Here is a 17,813-nt window from a genome sequence, read left to right as displayed (position 1 = left end):
TGGTTGAGTTCGTCTAAAGACCTGGGATCAATAGAAAAGAAATGATTAGGTTAAGATAAAAGATTGTGGAGACCAAGGCTCTTTTGAAGTCTTGTAGTGGCTGCCCTTAGAGACAATAGATGACAAATATTTCCTCTTTAGACCTTTAAAAGGTGCTAGTCTCTTACTTAATCTCTTCGTGATTGGGAGAGCCTGGAAGCAAAAGATCTAGCTATGTTAATAGAGATTCTTTACAGATGCACATTTTCCCCCACAAAGGACAGCTTTGCAGGACCATTTCAAAATATGGCAAAGAAACATGTATTTAGGGTAAAGTATTTTGATTTTCTTTTTTGTCATGTACTGTTATGCCAGAGTCAGATTGGAAAGTAAGTCACAATACATATGGTTAAATAAAAACCATCTGATGAGAACTTATGGTTTGTGGGGCATGACTCCCCAGACCACTTAGATAGAAATTTGGGCAAGATAAAAAAAAAAATCAGAGCTTAGTCCTCAGCTTTAAAGCACTTTACAGGGCCCGACCCACACCAGACACTCAATCAATGATAAATAACCTTGTGACTATCATGTGGTCCTCCTCCTCTTCTTCCTCATGATCACTGCCATCATTACTGCCTCTGTCTCCCATGGACGTGGCTGGAGACCAAAATAGTCAGGCGTCTAGTAAGAAAGCCTCAAAAAGGAAGGTTTTCTCCCTGCTTTTCAAGTCCCTTCCCAGAGGACTGGGAGCAGCTTGGAGGGCAGAAACATGTGTGACTCATCCTTCTCCATGCCAAATACCATGCATGGTACTGAGCACAGGTGAGGCAGATGTGGCAGCTGACTTGGCGTGGGCAGATCAGCACTGCATTCCTGCAGCAGCTGTTGAAAATCGATCTCTCAAATCTGGCCTGTTGTTTGGCTCTGCACACTGGCTGCCTGAAGTAGGTCATCAAAGACTGCTTCATTTCCCCAGGCCCTTTTTTGACCTAGCTTCAGGGGGGTCAGCCAGCATGCACATTTTGGCCTGACCCAAGGGCATTTCAAGTAGCTCATCAATTTCCAAGCTTGCAACTTATTATCATGAAAGAAATTGTACTGATGCACTATGAAAGTGCTTCAGATCTGACTGCAATTTGTCAGTATGGAATTTTCTAAAGAGACAAAACAGATAATTGTATTATTATTATTTTATGATTAATAATGTGATTTTTATTTTTATTAAAAAAATTTTTTTATTATACTTTAAGTTCAGGGATACATGTGCAGAACATGCAGGTTTGTTACATAGGTATACACGTGCTATGGTGGTTTGCTGCACCCATCAACCTGTCATCTACATTAGGTATTTCTCCTAATGCTATCCGTCCCCTTGCCCCCCAGTCCCCAACAGGCCCTGGTGTGTGATGTTCCCCGCCCTGTGTCCATGTGTTCTCATTGGTCAACTCCCCCTTATGAGTGAGCAAATGCGGTGTTTGATTTTCTGTTCTTGCAATAGTTTGCTCAGAATGATGGTTTCCAGCTTCATCCATGACCATGCAAAGGACATGAACTGATCCTTTTTTATGGCTGCATACTATTCCATGGTGTATATGTACCACATTTTCTTTAACCATTCTATCATCGATGGGCATTTGGGTTGGTTTCAAGTCTTTGCTATTGTGAACAGTGCCACAATAAACATATTTGTGCATGTGTCTTTATAGTAGAATGATTTATAATCCTTTGGGTATATACCCAGTATTGGGATTGCTGGCTCAAATGGTATTTGTGGTTCTAGATCCTTGAGGAATTGCCACACTGTCTTCCACAATGGTTGAACTAGTTTATACCCCCACCAACAGTGTGAAAGTGTTCCCATTTCTCCACATCCTCTCCAGCATCTGTTGTTTCCTGACTTTTTAATGATCGCCATTCTAACTGGCATGAGATGGTATCTCATTGTGGTTTTGATTTGCATTTCTCTAATGACCAGTGATGACGAGCTTTCTTTCATATCTTTGTTGGCTGCATAAATGTCTTCTTTTGAGAAGTGTCTGTTTATATCCTTTGCCCACTTTGTGATGGGGTTGTTTGTTTTTTTCTTGTAAATTTGTTTAAGTTCTTTGTAGATTGTGGATATTAGCCCTTTGTCAGATGGATAGATTGCAAAAATTTTCTCCCATTCTGTAGGTTGCCTGTTCACTCTAATGATAGTTTCTTTTGCTGTGCAGAAGCGCTGCAGTTTAATTAGAACCTATTTGTCAATTTTGGCTTTTACCACTGTTCAGGGAAATAAGAGAGGACACAAACAAATGGAAAAACATTCCATGCTCATGGATAGGAAGAATCAATATCGTGAAAATGGCCATTCTGCCCATAGTAATTTATAGATTCAGTGCTATCCCCATCAAGCTACTATTGACTTTCTTCACAGAATTAGAAAAAGCGACTTTAAATTTCATATGGAACAAAAAAAGAGCCCGCATTACCAAGACAATCCTAAGCAAAAAGAACAAAGCTGGAGGCATCATGCTACCTGCCTTCAAAATATACTACAAGGCTACAGTAACCAAAACAACATGGTACTGGTACCAAAACAGATATATAGACCAAGAGAACAGAACAGATGCATTAGAAATAACACCACACATCTACAACCATTTGGTCTTTGACAAACCTGACAAAAACAAGCAATGGGGAAAGAATTTCCTATTTAATAAGTGGTATTTGGAAAACTGGCTAGCCATATGCAGAAAACTAAAACTGCACCACTTCCTTACACCACATACAAAAATTAACTCAAGATGGATTAAAGACTTAAATGTAAGAACTAAAACCATAAAAACCCTAGAAGAAAACCTAGGCAATACCATTCAGGACATAGGCATGGGCAAAGACTTCATGACTAAATTGTGTTATTATTAATAGTTATTCTTTACAACTTTATCTTTTACACATATACACATATTTTTTCTTTATAACTACATCTTATATATATGTTCTTCATAACTATACCTTTTAATCTGTATATCTATATCTGTCTTTTATATTTTTTCATTACCAAACTATACCTTTAATATGTATATCCTTTATAACTATTTAATATATATATATCTTTGTATCTTTTTCATCACCACAAACTGAAATAATAAAGAATAATTTTAGTAAGTTTGCCTTAGAAAGATATAAATGTATTTTTGAAAATTATGTATTTAATCATCTGAATGTATTTGAAGGAAAGTAGGAGAGTCAACTAGATCTTTTACATTTATTGTCCCTCTAGCACATCTGTAAGATAAAGAGGCAAACGTTTGTTTGAAAACACACTAGAATTTATACATCCAAATGGGAATTGTTCTTCAAAACAGCTGTCTTGGGAGACTGTACATTTGTTCCTACAATGCCGTAGTCTCAGAGAATGTGAGGAGACCCCTTTTTAGGACCTGCCTTTAGAAGTCAGTTTATAAACCATAGAAGAAAATTAACGTCAGCTCCCAGCCATGGTTTTCAACCTTGGCTGCATATTAGCAATACTGAACCAGGCTTGTTCTGCCTGTGGTGCAGAAGCCAATCACTGAGGTGATGAGTTTTGCAGTAGAGAAAGATTTTTCACAGGGCAGCCCAGTGAGGAGATGGGAGAACAGTTCTCCAATCTACTGCCGGAAAGTTAGGGCTCAGGGATATTTATGGGGTAAAGAAGTGGGGTGATCTAAGGCGTGGGGAAAGGTGATTGGCAATGGGGAAAAATGACGTAATTGATGATTTGCACAAGCATAGTCAGGGTTCATGGCTTTTCATAGGATATGTATTCAGGAAATAATGGCATTAGCATGATCTGAGAGAGGAGTTTATGGTCCTCTGATGCCAAAAGTCACCTCTTCGGCATCTGCATAGGCCCAGTTTAAGGGTCAGTGATCTCAACTGCACTCAAACTGGACAAGAGCTGACCCCAAGATCCTGAAAAACAACTTAGGCATTTATTACCACGGTAATATATACATCAGAGGTGTTAGCTATAAGGAAGCTAGTGAAGGCTAAGTTACAGTACATGGTAGTGTAGTATCGCTTTCAGCTGTGTGGGTTAAAAAAAATTTACAAGAAATGAGCAACTAAAAAGATTAGGACTTGGTTTTATTGGAATCATTTGGGGAGCTTTAACAAAATACCAACAACTGGCCCACCCTAAACCAGTTAAGTCACAATACCTGGGCATTCTAATTTTTCAGGTTTTTCAGGTCATACTAATATGTGGCAAAGATTGAGAACCACACCTCTTTAACCAATAGATACACCCAATTTCTCATTGAATATTTTTTTTTTTGAGACAAAGTCTTGCTCTTCACCGAGGCTGGAGTATACTTGTGCAATCATAGCTCACTGCAGCCTCCAACTCCGGGGCTCAAGATATCCTCCCATTTCAGCATCTTGAGTAGCTGGGACTACAGGTGCACTCCACCACATCTGACTAACTTTTAAAATTTTTTTGTAGAGACAAGGTCTTGCTATGTTGCTCAAGCTAGTCTCAAACTCCTGATCTCAGGTGATCCTCCTACCTTGGCCTCCTAAATTACTGGGATTACAAGTGTGAGCCACTGAGCCTGGTCCTCTTTGAATAATTTTGGCCTGTTTCCAAAATTTAAACCTATTATCAAAAGATGGAAATTTAATACCTTTGAAAATGTACATCAAGAAAATATGCTACAGGTTCCAAAATCAGCTCCAAAATTTTTCTGAACCAGGAGATCTTATTGTTAGAATAAGTATGTACCTTCCCAGGGAAACCATTTAGAAAAGTACAAAGCCTTTTTAAAAATACAAAGTTGTTCATTTATTCTCTTATTAATGAACATCTGGGTTGTTAAGTTTTTGGTAATTATGAAAAAAGCTGCTATGTACATTTGTGTGCAAGTCTTTCATGAAAATATTTTTTTTTATTTCTCTTGCATGAATATCTAGGAGGGAAAGAGCTGAGCCATGACTCAGCTGTTTATAAGAATGTATGTTTCAGGCTGAGTGTGGTGTATTATGCCTGTAATGCCAGCACTTTGGGAGGCCAAGATGGGAGGATTGCTTGAGGACAGGAGTTGGACACTGCAGAGAGATGTGATTGAGTCATTGCACTCCAGCCTGGGTGACAGAGTGAGACACTATCTCTTAAAAAGAATTTTTTTTAAGAATGTGTATTTATAACAGACTGTCAAATAGTTCTCTAAAATGATTACAGTACAGTATCCAAGGGGGGACACATGTTTAAAGAGCCCCAGGAGATAGCTGAAACCAAGGATAGTACCAGGCCCTATATATACTACGCATGAATTTCTTTTTTCCTTCTTCACAATTTACAGGCAGAACATTCGTTTTTATCATAGATCTTAGCAACCTTATTTCTTTCCTTATTAACTTAAGAACTTTCATCTTTTCACTTAAAGGAAGAATTTTACGGCTTCTCTATGTCATACCCAAATTGCCAGCATCTCTACTCTTGCACTCTGGGGCCATTATTTACTAATGTAAGGATGACTTGAACACAAGCACTGAGATACTGCAACAGTCTGATAACCCTGAGGGCTACTAAGTGATTAACAGGCAAGAAGCATCTACAGCATGGACATGCTGGACAAAGGAATGAGTCACATCCTGGGCAGGGTGGCAGGAGATTTCACCATATTACTCAGAATGGTACAATTTAAAACTTACAAATTGTTTATATCTGAAATTTTCCATTTAATATTTTCAGACCAAGGTTGACAATGGGTAACTGAAACTGTGAATAAGAGGAGACTACTTCAGAAATGTGAAATGGTTTAGAAAAAAATAAAAAAGAAAATAAAGAGAAAAAAGAAGGGACTATTATCTGTAATTTTATGCTCTAACTAACAGTGTCCTCTTTATCAGTGATATCAGGACATTTAATTTTAGCCAGTCTAAAAGAGTGGCTAAAATGAAATATTGGGCATGTTTTGTTGTTTTATAGCCCATTTATAAAATTAAATATTGGGCATCTTTTCTCATTTTTATAGCCAATTTAGATATCTTCTTTGGTGAAGTGCCTGTCCAAGCCTATTGCCTATAAACTTTAAAAAATGTTTCAGATAGGCTGGGCGCGGTGGCTCATGCCTGTAATCCCAGCACTTTTGGAGGCCGAGGCGGGCGGATCACAAGGTCAGGAGATCGAGACCATCCTGGCTAACATGGTGAAACCCTGTCTCTACTAAAAAAAAACAAAAAATTAGCCAGGCATGGTGGTGGGCCCCTGTAGTCCCAGCTAATCGGGAGGCTGAGGCAGGAGAATGGCGTGAATCTGGGAGGCAGAGCTTGCAGTGAGCCAAGATCGCGCCACTGCACTCTAGCCTGGGTGACAGAGCAAGACTCCTTCTCAAAAAAAAAAAAAAAAAAATTTCAGATAATTGTAGATTCTAATGTAATTGTAAGAAAAATTTTTAAAAAGACATCTATGAACACTTAGTTTACCCTGACAATAACATCTTGCAAAATTATATAGTACAATATCACAACCAGGATGTTGACCATGATACAGTCCACAACTCATTTAGATTTTCTTCGTTTATGTAAACTCGTGTTTAGTTTCATACAATTTTATAACACATGCAGGTTTCCGTATCCATCACCACAGTCAAAATACAGGACAGTTCCATCACCACGAGGACCCCTCATGTTGCTCTTTTATTACCATAGCTACTGCCTTCTGACCCTTCTCATAAACTCTTCAACCACAAATCTATTCTCCATTTATAAAATTTTGTCATTTAAAAAAGGCTATTAAAGTAGATGAATGGATACAAAAATGTGGCATATACATACAATGACATATTTTTCAGCCTTAAAAGGGAAGAACATGCTGTCATTTGTGACAACATGGATGCGACTTGAGGCTATTATGCTGAGCGAAATAAGCCAGTCACAAAAATATAAACACTGTATGATTTCATTTATGTGAAGTATCTAGAATAGAAAATTCATAGAACAGAAAATAGGATGGTGGTTGCCAGAGGCTGGGGAAAAATGATGAGTTGTTTAATGGATGTGGAATGTCGATTTTGCAAGAAAAAGTTCTGGAGATTGGTCGTATAAAAATGTGAATATAGGGGCAGGACATGGTGGCTTATGCCTGTAATCCCAGCACTGTGGGAGGCTGAGGTGGGTGGATCAGTTGAGGCCAGGAGTTCGAGACCAGTCTGGGCAACATGGTGAAACCCTGTCTCTACAAAAAATACAAAAATTAGGCCAGGCTCAGTGGCTCATGCCTGTAATCCCAGCACTTTGGGAGGCCGAGGAGGGTGGATCACCTGAGGTTGGGAGTTCGAGACCAGCCTGACCAACATGGAGAAACCCTGTCTGTACTAAAAATACAACATTAGCTGGGTGTGGTGGCACATGCCTGTAATCCCAGCCACTCGGGAGGCTGAGGCAGGAGAATCGCTTGAACCTGGGAGGCAGAGGTTGTGGTGAGCCCAGATAGTGCCATTGCACTCCAGCCTGGGCAACAAGAGCGAAACTCTGTCCCAAAACAAACAAACAAAAAAAGCCCAAAAATTAGTCAGGCATAGTGGCATGTGCCTGTGGTCCCAGCAACTTGGGAGGCTGAAGTAGGAGAATCACTTGAACTCAGGAGGCGGAGGTTGCAGTGAGCTGAGATTGCACCACTGCACTCCAGCCTGGGTGACAGAGCAAGAATTTGTCTCAATAAATAAATAAATAAATAAAATAAAAATAAAAAATAAAAAAATTAGTATATGTAACAGTATGGAATTGTACATTTAGAAATGATTAAGATGTTAAATTTTATGTTACACATTTTTAAACCACAATTTTTAAATAGTTACATAAATGGAATCATAAACTATGTCACCTTTTGGGATTGGCTATTTTTCCTCAGCATAATTCCCTGGAGATTCATTCAAATAGTTGCGTGTATCAGTAGTTTGTTCCTTCTTATTGCTGAGCAGCATTCCGTGGTGTGGATGTACCATAGTTTGTTTAACCATTCATCCATTGAAGAACATCTGGATTGTTTGCAGTTTTTCACTATTATGAATAAAAGTACTATGATCATTTGGGTTTTGTGTGAACATTGGTTTCTCATTTCTTTGGGATAAAATGCCCAAGAGTGCAATTGCTGAGTCATAAGAAACTGCCAAACTGTTTTCCAGAGTAGGTGTACCATTTTACATTTCTACCAGCAATATATGAGTGATCCAGTTTCTCTGCATACTCACCAACATTTGGTGTTACCGTTTTAGTTATTCTGATAGATATGCATTGATATCTCATTGGAGTTTTAATTTCCATTTCCCAAATGGGTAATAATGTTGACTGTCTTTTAATGTGTTTATTTGCCTTCTGTACATCTCTTTGGTAAAATCTCTGTTTCTTTTGCCTGTATTCTAATTAGGGGTCGAATTTGCTCCTATTCTAATTGGAGGTATTAATTGGCTTTTTGCTGTAAGATTTGGAAGTTCTTTATTATTTTATTTTTAAAATTGTTTTCAGCTGAAGACAATGGCTCAGTCCTATAATCCCAGTGCTTTGGGAGGCTGAGCTGGGAGGATTACTTGAGGCCAGGAGAATGAGAGCACAGTGAACTATGATTGTACCACCTCACTCCAGCCTGGGTGACAGAGTGAGACCCTGTCTTCAAAAAAAAAAAAAATGATTTTTTAATAATCGCCATTCTGACTGGTGAGATATGGTATCTCATTGTGGTTTTGATTTGCATTTCTCTAATGATCCGTGATGTTGAGCTTTGTTTCATGTTTCTTGGCCGCATGTATGTCTTTTTTTGAGAAGTGTCTGTTCATATTCTTTGTCCACTTCTTAATGGTTTTTTTTTCTTGTAAATTTGCTTAAGTTCCTTGTAGATTCTGGATATTAGACCTTTGTCAGAAGGATAGATTGCAAAAATTTTCTCCCTTTCTATAGGTTGTCTGTTTACTCTGATGATAGTTTCTTTTGCTGTGCAGAAGCTCTTTAGTTTAATTAGATCCCAATTGTCAATTTTTGCTTTTGTTGCAATTGATTTTGGCATCTTCATCGTAAAATCTTTGCCTGTGCCTATTTCCTAATTGGTATTGCCTAGATTTTCTTCTAAGGTTTTTACAATTTTGGGTTTTACATTTTAGTCTTTAATCCATCTCGAGTTAATTTTTGTATATGGTGTAAGGAAGGGGTCCAGTTTCAATTTTCTGCATATGGCTAGCCAGTTTTCCCAGCACCATTTATTAAATAGGGAATCCTTTCCCCATTGCTTGGTTTTTTCAGGTTTGTCAAAGAACAGATGGTTGTGGATGCACGGTTTTATTTCTGAGTTCTCTATTCTGGCGAGGTTGCAGAGAAATAGGAACGCTTTTACACTGTTGGTGGGAAAGCAAATTAGTTCAACCATGGGGAAGACAGTATGGAGATTCCTCAAAGATTTAGAACTGGAAATACCATTTGACCCAGCAATTCCATTACTGAGTATATACCCAAAGGAATATAAATCATACTATTATAAAGATACATGCACTCATATGTTCATTGCAGCACTATTCACAATAGCAAAGAAGTGGAATCAACTCAAATGCCCATCAATGATAGACTGGATAAAGAAAATGTGATACATATACACCATGGAATGGTATGCAGCCATAAAAAGTAATGAAATCATGTCCTTTGCAGGAACATGGATGAAGTTGGAAGCCATTATCCTCAGCAAACTAATGCAGGAACAGAAAACCAAATACCGCATATTATCACTTATAAGTGGGAGCTGAACAATGAGAATGCATAAACACAGGGAGGGGAACAACACTCACTGGGGCCTGTTGGGGGAGTATGGGGAGGTAGGAGAGCATTAGGGAAAAGAGCTAATGCATGCTAGGCTTAATACCTACATGATGGGTTGATAGGTGCAACAAACCACCAAGACACACATTTACCTATGTAACAAACCTGCACATCCTGCACATGTACCCTGGAACTTAAAATAAATAATACATTTTTAAAACAAGATCATATCAACCCTCTGTCAGAAAACGTCATGAAAATAAACCAGTAAAAAATTAAAATAAAAAATAAAAAATGGCCAGGAGCCATGGCTCATGCCTGTAATCCCAGCACTTTGGGAGGCCAAGCGGGGATGGATCACTTGAGAGACCAGGCGTTTGAGACCAGCCTGGCTAACATGGTGAAATCTCATCCCTACTAAAAATACAAAGTTAACTGGCTCACTTGGGAGACCAAGGCATGAGAATTGCTTGAACCCAGGAGGCGGAGGTTGCAATGAGCCAAGATGGTGCCACTGCACTCCAGCCTGGGCGACAGAGTGAGAGTCTGTCTCAAAAAAAAAAAAAAAAAAATAAATAGTAAATAAATAATTTTTATTGTGGTAAAAACACATAATATAAAATTTAACATGTTAACCATTTCTAAGTGTAAAGTTCAGTAGTGTTAAGTATATTCACATTGTTATGTAATCAATCTCCAGAATTTTTTCTTCTTGCAAAACTGAAATTCTATATACATTAAACAATTCTTCATTTGCTCCTTCCCCCAGTCCCTGACAACCAACATTCTACTTGCTGTTTCTATGAATCTAACTATTCTAGATATTTCACATAAGTGGACTCACACAGTATTTCCTTTTTTGTGACTGACTTATTTCACTTAACATAATGTCCTCAAGGGTCCTCAAGGGTCATCCACGTTGTATGAAAACTCTTTAGTATGTTCTAGTTATTTGTCTTTTGTTGGGTATGTGGGTCTTCAGATATTTTCTTTCAGTTCATAGCATGTCTTTTCTTCCTCTTAAAAAGGTCTTTCATAGAGCAAAACTTTTTAATTTTGATGAGATCTAATTCATCAGTTTTTCTTTTTGGGGATTGCACTTTTGGTGTAAAGCCTAAGAACTCTTTGCACAGCCTTGTATCTTAAATATTTTCTTCTATATTTTTCTAAAAGTTTTGTACTTTCACATTTTACATTTAGGTTTGTGACCCATTTTGACTTAACTTTTATATAAGGAGTGATATTTAGGTCAAAAATCATTATTTTTTGCCCTTTTTTTTATTGGGTTGTTTGTCTTTTTATTGTTAAACTGTAGGTGTTCTTTATATGTTCTGGATACAAGTGGTTTGTGAACTTTCTTTTTTTAAAAAATTTCCAATGCCTTTAGTTGCCTTTATCTTCTTAATAGTCTCTTTTAATGAGCAGATTTTTTTTTAATTTAAAAAAATTTTATGGATACATAGTAGGTGTATATATTTATGGGGTACATGAGATTTTTTTTGCACAGGCATGCAATGTGAAATAAGCACATCATGGGGAATGGGGTATTCATCCCCTCAGCATTTATCCTTTGAGTTACAGATAATCCAATTACACTCTTTAAATTATTTTAAAATGCACAATTAAGTTATTATTGACTGTAGTCTGACTATTGTACTATTAAATAATAGGTCTTATTCATTCTTTCTATTTTTTTGTACCCATTAATTATCCTTACCTCCCCTCCCACCCCCCACTACCCTTCCCAGCCTCTGGTAACCATCCATCTACTCAATGAACATACATTTTTAATTTTGATGAAGTCTAATATATCATGATGAAGCTTACAATTAGTTCTTTTGTGTCCTAGCTAAGAAACCTTTTTCTATCCAAAAGGCATGAAGATATTCTCCTAAGTAGTCTTGAATTTTTATGATTCTGTCTATTACATTTAGGGCCATGCCCTATCTTACATTATTTTTATGTATGAGGTAAGGAGGGAATTGAAGTTTTGGTTTTTATTTTGGATTTGTTTTTTTCCACACAGATTCCAGTTTTTCCAGCACCATTTATTAAAAAGGATTTACTTTCCTACTGAGTTGACTTAGTGATTTGGTTCAAAATTAGTTGACCATATATATATATGTATGGGTTTATTTCATGACTCTATTCTGTTCGGTTGACCTATGTGCTTATCCATATGCCAAAACTACACTACCTTTATTCCTGTAAGGTTACAATACATCTTGAAATCAGTTTATTATGTTAGTCCTCCAACTTTATTCTTTTTCAAAATTGTTTCAGTTATTCCACATCCTCTGCATTTCTATGTAAATTATAGAATCAAATTGTCAATTTCTTCTTAAAATCTTGTTAGGATATTGATTGGGATTTCATTGAATCTGTCAGCAAATTTAGGAAAATAGATATGTTAACAATATTGTTCTAATCCATGAATATGGTGTATTTTTTCTTTTATTCAGGTCTTCCTTAATTTCTCTCAGCAGTGTTTTATAGTGTTAAGGGTAGAGATTTTATACGTCTCTCATTCGATTAATTCTGTATTTGCTTGTTTTATTGTACTGCAGGTGGTATTGTTGCTAAATTTTATTTTCAATTAATCATTGTGAGTATATAGAAACACTATAGATTTTTGTAAATTTACCCTGTACTCTGTGACCTCACTAAATTCACTTACTAGGTCTAGCAGTTGTTTTTTGAGATTCCATTCACAATAGCAAAGACATGGAATCAACCTAAATGCCTATCAGTGATAGACTGGATAAGAGAAAATGTGATAGATATACAACACAGAATAATATGCAGCTATAAAAACGAACGTGGTCATGTTCTTTGCAGGGACATGGATGGAGTTGGAAGCCATTATCTTCAGCAAACTAATGCAGGAACAGAAAACCAAACACCACATGTTCTCGCTTGTAAGTGGGAGCTGAAAGATGAGAACACATGGACACATGGAGGGAAACAACACACACTGGGGCCTATTAGGGGGCTGTGGGGAGAGGGAGAGCATCATGAAGAATAGCTAATGGATGCTGGGCTTAATACCTAGGTGATGGGATGATCTGTGCAGCAAATCACCATGGCACACATTTACCTATGTAACAAAACTGCACATGTACCCCTGAACTTAAAATAAAAGTTGAAGAAAAAAAAAGATTCCATGGAGTTTTCTACACACACAATCAGGTAATCTGAGAATAAAAAACTGTTTTGCATTTCCTTTATAATATGCATGCCTTTTATTTCTTTTTCTTGCCTTACAGAAATACTTTCATATTGAATTAAAGTGAGAGTGGACATGCTTGTTCCCTGTCTTAAGGAGAAAACATTTGTGGTTTCACCATTAAGTATGGTATTAATTATAGATCTTTTGAAGATATCTTTTATCAAATTGAGGAAATTCCTTCTATTATAGTTTTCCAAAAGTTTTGTCATGAATCAATGTTGAGTTGTGTAAAATAACTTATTTTGAATCTAATGAGATAAGATTTCTCTTTTTTTCTGCTAATATGATAAATTACGTTAATTAATTTTCAAATACAAAACAAACCTCACATTCCTGGAAAAATCTCTTTTTTGGTCATGATATATTGTCCTTTTTATATATTGCTGGGACCAATTTATTAATATACTATTATGGGTTTTTGCATCTTTGTTCATGAGAAATATTGGCTTGTAATTTTTATTGTCCTGTTATGACATTATAATACAGTGTTACGCTAATTACACAAAATGCATTGGGAAGTGCTTTCTCTATTTTCTGACTGTATGCATAAGGTTAGTATTATTCTTTCTTAAATGCTTGATAGAATTCACAAGTGAAACAATGTGGACTGATAATTTTTTTGTGGAAAGATTTTTTTATTAGAAATTCAACTTTTTAATGAGATCATGTCCTTTGCAGGGACATGGGTGGAGCTGGAGGCCATTATCCTTAGCAAACTAACACAGGAACAGAAAATCAAATACTCCATGTTCTCACTTATAAGGGAGAGCTAAATGATGAGAACGTGTGGACACATAGAGGGGAACAACACACAATGAAGCCCCGGGAGGGTGAAGGGTGAGAGGAGGGAGAGAAGCAGGAAAAATAACTAATGGGTGCTAGGCTTAATACTTGGGTGAGGAAATAATCTGTACAACAAACCCCCATGACACAACTTTACCCATGTAACAACACTGCACATGTACCCCTGAACTTAAAATAAAGGTTAAAATAAAATTCAACTTTTAAAATAAATATGGGAAAATTCATATTTTTTTCTATTTTACTTTTTGTCAGTTTTGTTAATCCATGGCTTTCATGAATTTTTTCCTTTTTGTCTAAGTTATTAAATTCATTGGCATAAAGTTGTTCATGATATTCTCTTATGTTGTAATGTCTTTAGGGTTTACAGTGATACTCTCTTTATTCCTGATATTTGTATCTTGTAACATGGCAGGCTTGAGACTGCTATCTCTAGAAAGGTCTGCTTACAAGATTGGCCCTTGGCTGTTATCTGGGAACTTAGTTTTCAGGAGGGTTCCACCATTCTGTAACTGATAAGAGTGGCTCACTATATCTCTATACAGATAAGTGCTTTGTGATAAGTACCTGCTTTCTTTCTGGGTTCTGTCTCTCTTTCACTCGTTCTTAGTCTTTCTTGGAGTGGAAACTTAGATTATTAATTTTACATCTTTTTTATTTTATAATATAGGCATTGAAAGTCATGAATTTCACTCTAAGTGTTGCTTTAGCTGCCTCCCACAAATTTTAATACACTATTTTTACATTATGATCCAGTTCAAAATATTTTATTTTCCTTATCATTTTTCTTTGACATATGAAGAAGTGTATACTTCATTTGCAATTAGGGGTTGTGCAGAAATAGTTAACATGGCAGGCTTGAGACTGCTATCTCTAGAAAGGTCTGCTTACAAGATTGGCCCTTGGCTGTTATCTGGGAACTTAGTTTTCAGGAGGGTTCCACCATTCTGTAACTGATAAGAGTGGCTCACTATATCTATACTTTATACAAATAAGTGCTTTGTGATAAATATCTGCTTTCTTTCTGGGTTCTGGAATTTGGGTCCATGGTACGTAGAGGATGCCTATGTGAGTGATCTCCCAATAAAAATCCTGGACATCTAGGCCCAGGCCAGCTTCCCTGGTAGACAACATTTCACACAAGTGTTGTCACAATTCATTGCTGAAGTAATTATTTCCTGTATGACTCTATGACTCCACTAGGAAAGGACTCTTGGAAACTTATGACTGTTTTCTCCAGGTTTTGCTCCATGCTCCTTTTCCCCTTGCTGATTTTGTTTTGTGCCATTTCCTTTGCTGTGCCCAATTTTCTGTTGTCTTTCAAATAAATTTTTCACCTCTCATATAATATTTTTTTCACTTTAACATTCCATTTTTAAATATAGTTTTCATTTATATGCTAAAATTCTCTATCACACTCATTGTTCACCTTTCCCACTGTCTTTTTTTTTTTTTTTTTTTTTGAGATAGAGTCTTGCTCTGTGCCCAGGCTGGAGTGCAGTGTTGCAATCTCAGCTCACTGCAACATCTGCCTCCAGGGTTCAAGGGATTCTCCTGCCTCAGCCTCCTGAGCAGCTGGGATTATAGGTGCCTGCCACCACGTCTGGCTAATTTTTGTATTTTTAGTAGAGATGGGGTTTCACCATGTTAGCCAGGCTGATCTTGAACTCCTTACCTCAAATGATCCACCTGCTTTGGCCTCCCAAAGTGCTAGGATTACAGATGTGAGCCACCGTGCCCACTGCACCAGCCCTACTGTCTTTTTTTAAGAGATGAGGACATGTTTTGCTTTGTCTAGGAAAACGTTTGTATTTTCTCTTTTACATTTATTTATGAATAAGGAGGAGGAAAGTAAAGTAATATAAAGCAGACTGGACCTAGGGCACACTCAGTCTCCTGTTAGGCCTCAAGTGTGGGGATCTGAGTTAATATAATCTGTAGTTACCAGGGTCTAGGCTTTGTTGCAGCTTTAGTTAGGGTCTATTTAATGCTAGCCACTGATGCAGTGGCTCACCCCCATAATCCCAGCACTATGGCAGGTGGAGGCAAGAGGATAGCTTGAGACCAGGAATTGGAGAACAGCTTGGGCAGCATAGCGAGACCCTATCTCTATAAAAAATATAAAAAATAAAATTAAAATTAAAAATGTTAGCTTCAAACATATTGAAGGTGGGAACATAACTTTCTCTTGATGAGAGAACATTGATGAGACTGGAGATTGCTTTATACTTTATATCCTAGCCACCAGCTTTCTCAACCATGAGAAATCTGTATCTGCTTCATAGCTCAGCTGCCAGGTTCTGGGTAGCTGTCAAGTTCTCTTTTTTTCGCAGTGCCACTGTTGCTTTCCATGCTTCAGTAATCTCTCTCTTTCCTGCTGCCCTGTCCCATTCCTTGGAGTGTAGCTGCAGAACTTTCCATGAAGGAGTGCCATGGTAGGACTTATCCTAGTGTTCTATTACTCTTCCCTCAGTCATCATCTGGTTATGGGGAGGCCATGCCTCAGGGGTCCTCTCTCAGCTGTGTTATCTTAGTCTCAGCCTTTGGTGTACTACACTCATGCATTAGTAAGTGCCCACAGGAAGGGACTGGCAGGTAAGCACTAACTCACCCTATGGCTGAGGTTTGTTTAGATTCTAATTTCTCATGTAATACGCGGTCACTAAAAGTTCCATTTCCATTGTGTATTCTTGATACCCTTGTCAAAGATCCATTGACTGTATATGCGTAGGTTTATTTCTGGGTGTTCTAATCTTTTCTATTGGTCTATATGTCCCTTTATGTCAGTATCATACTGTTTTGATTACTGTCGTTTTGTAATATGTTTTGAAAGGAAGTGTGAGGCCTCCAGCTTTGTTCTTTCTCAAGATTGCTTTGAGTATTCAGGGTCCTGTGGGTTCTATACAAACTTTAGGATTGTTTTTTCTATTTCTATAAAAAATGCCATTGGGATTTACACAGGGATTAGATTGAATCTGTATATTCCTTTGGGTAGTATGGACATTTTAACAATATTAAGTCTTCTAATACATGAACATGGAATGTCTATCTATTTAATTGTGACTTTTTATGTTTATTTCAGCAATGTTTTGTAGTTTTCAGTGTACAAGTCTTTCATCTCCTTAGTTATGTTTACTCCTATTCTTTTTGATGCTATTGTAAATATAATTATTTTCTTAATTTCATTTTCATATTATTTGTTGTTAGTGTATGAAAATGCAATTGACTTTTGTATTTTGATTTTTTTTGTATCCTGAAACTTACTGGATTTACTTATTAATTCTAACAAGTTTTGTTAAAGAATCTTTAGAATTTTCTAAGACATAAGTAAGATCATGTCATCTGTGAACAGACAATTTTACTCCTTCCTTTCTAATTTGGATGCCTTTTATTTCTTTATCTTACAGATTGCTCTGTCTAGGACTTCCAGTATTATCTTGGGTAGAAGTGGCCAGAGTGGTCACCATTGTCTTGGTCCTAATCTTAGAGAAAAAGCTTTCAGTTTTTCACCATTGAGTGTGATGCTGTTAGATGTGAACTTTTCATATATGGGCTCTATTAAGTTGAAGCAATTTCCTTCTATTAGTTTATTTCTAATTTGATAAGAGTGCCAAGAATACATAATGGGGAAAGGACAATGTCTTCAATGGTTTTGGGAAAACCAAGTAGGCATATGCAAAAAAGATAAAATTGGAGCCCATTTTACACCATATAGAAAACCAACTCAAAATGGGTTAAGGACTTAAACATAAGACTTGACACTGTAAAACTCTTAGAAGAAAACTTGGGGAGAAAGCTTCATGACATTGATCTTAGCAATCATTTCTTGGATATGACATCAGAAAGCACAGAAAACAAAAGCAAAAATAGAGAAGAAGGATTACATCAAATTTAAATACACCCAGCGAAGGAAATGCACAGCAAAGGAAAAAACTCATCAGAGGGAAAAGGCAACCTACGGGATGGGAGAAAATATTAACATTTTTAAACCACATATCTGATAAGAGGTTAATTGCTATAATGTATAAATAAC

The 17,813-nt window shown here is 37.0% G+C and overlaps 1 long non-coding RNA gene across 1 annotated transcript in view; it reads left to right on the top strand.

Moving 5' to 3' along the window:
• Window positions 1–13,162, top strand: part of LOC117975000 (uncharacterized) — a 138,013-nt gene extending 124,851 nt beyond the window's left edge. The window contains exon 3 of the long non-coding RNA XR_008620239.2: window positions 12,589–13,162. This is a non-coding gene — a long non-coding RNA (uncharacterized LOC117975000). The remainder of the gene's footprint in view (window positions 1–12,588) is intronic.
• The last annotated feature ends 4,651 nt before the right edge of the window (window positions 13,163–17,813 follow it).

Source organism: Pan paniscus, chromosome 9 (genome assembly GCF_029289425.2).
Source record: "Pan paniscus chromosome 9, NHGRI_mPanPan1-v2.0_pri, whole genome shotgun sequence".
Classification (NCBI taxonomy): domain Eukaryota; kingdom Metazoa; phylum Chordata; class Mammalia; order Primates; family Hominidae; genus Pan; species Pan paniscus.
This window is presented reverse-complemented; position numbering and strand designations above follow the sequence as displayed.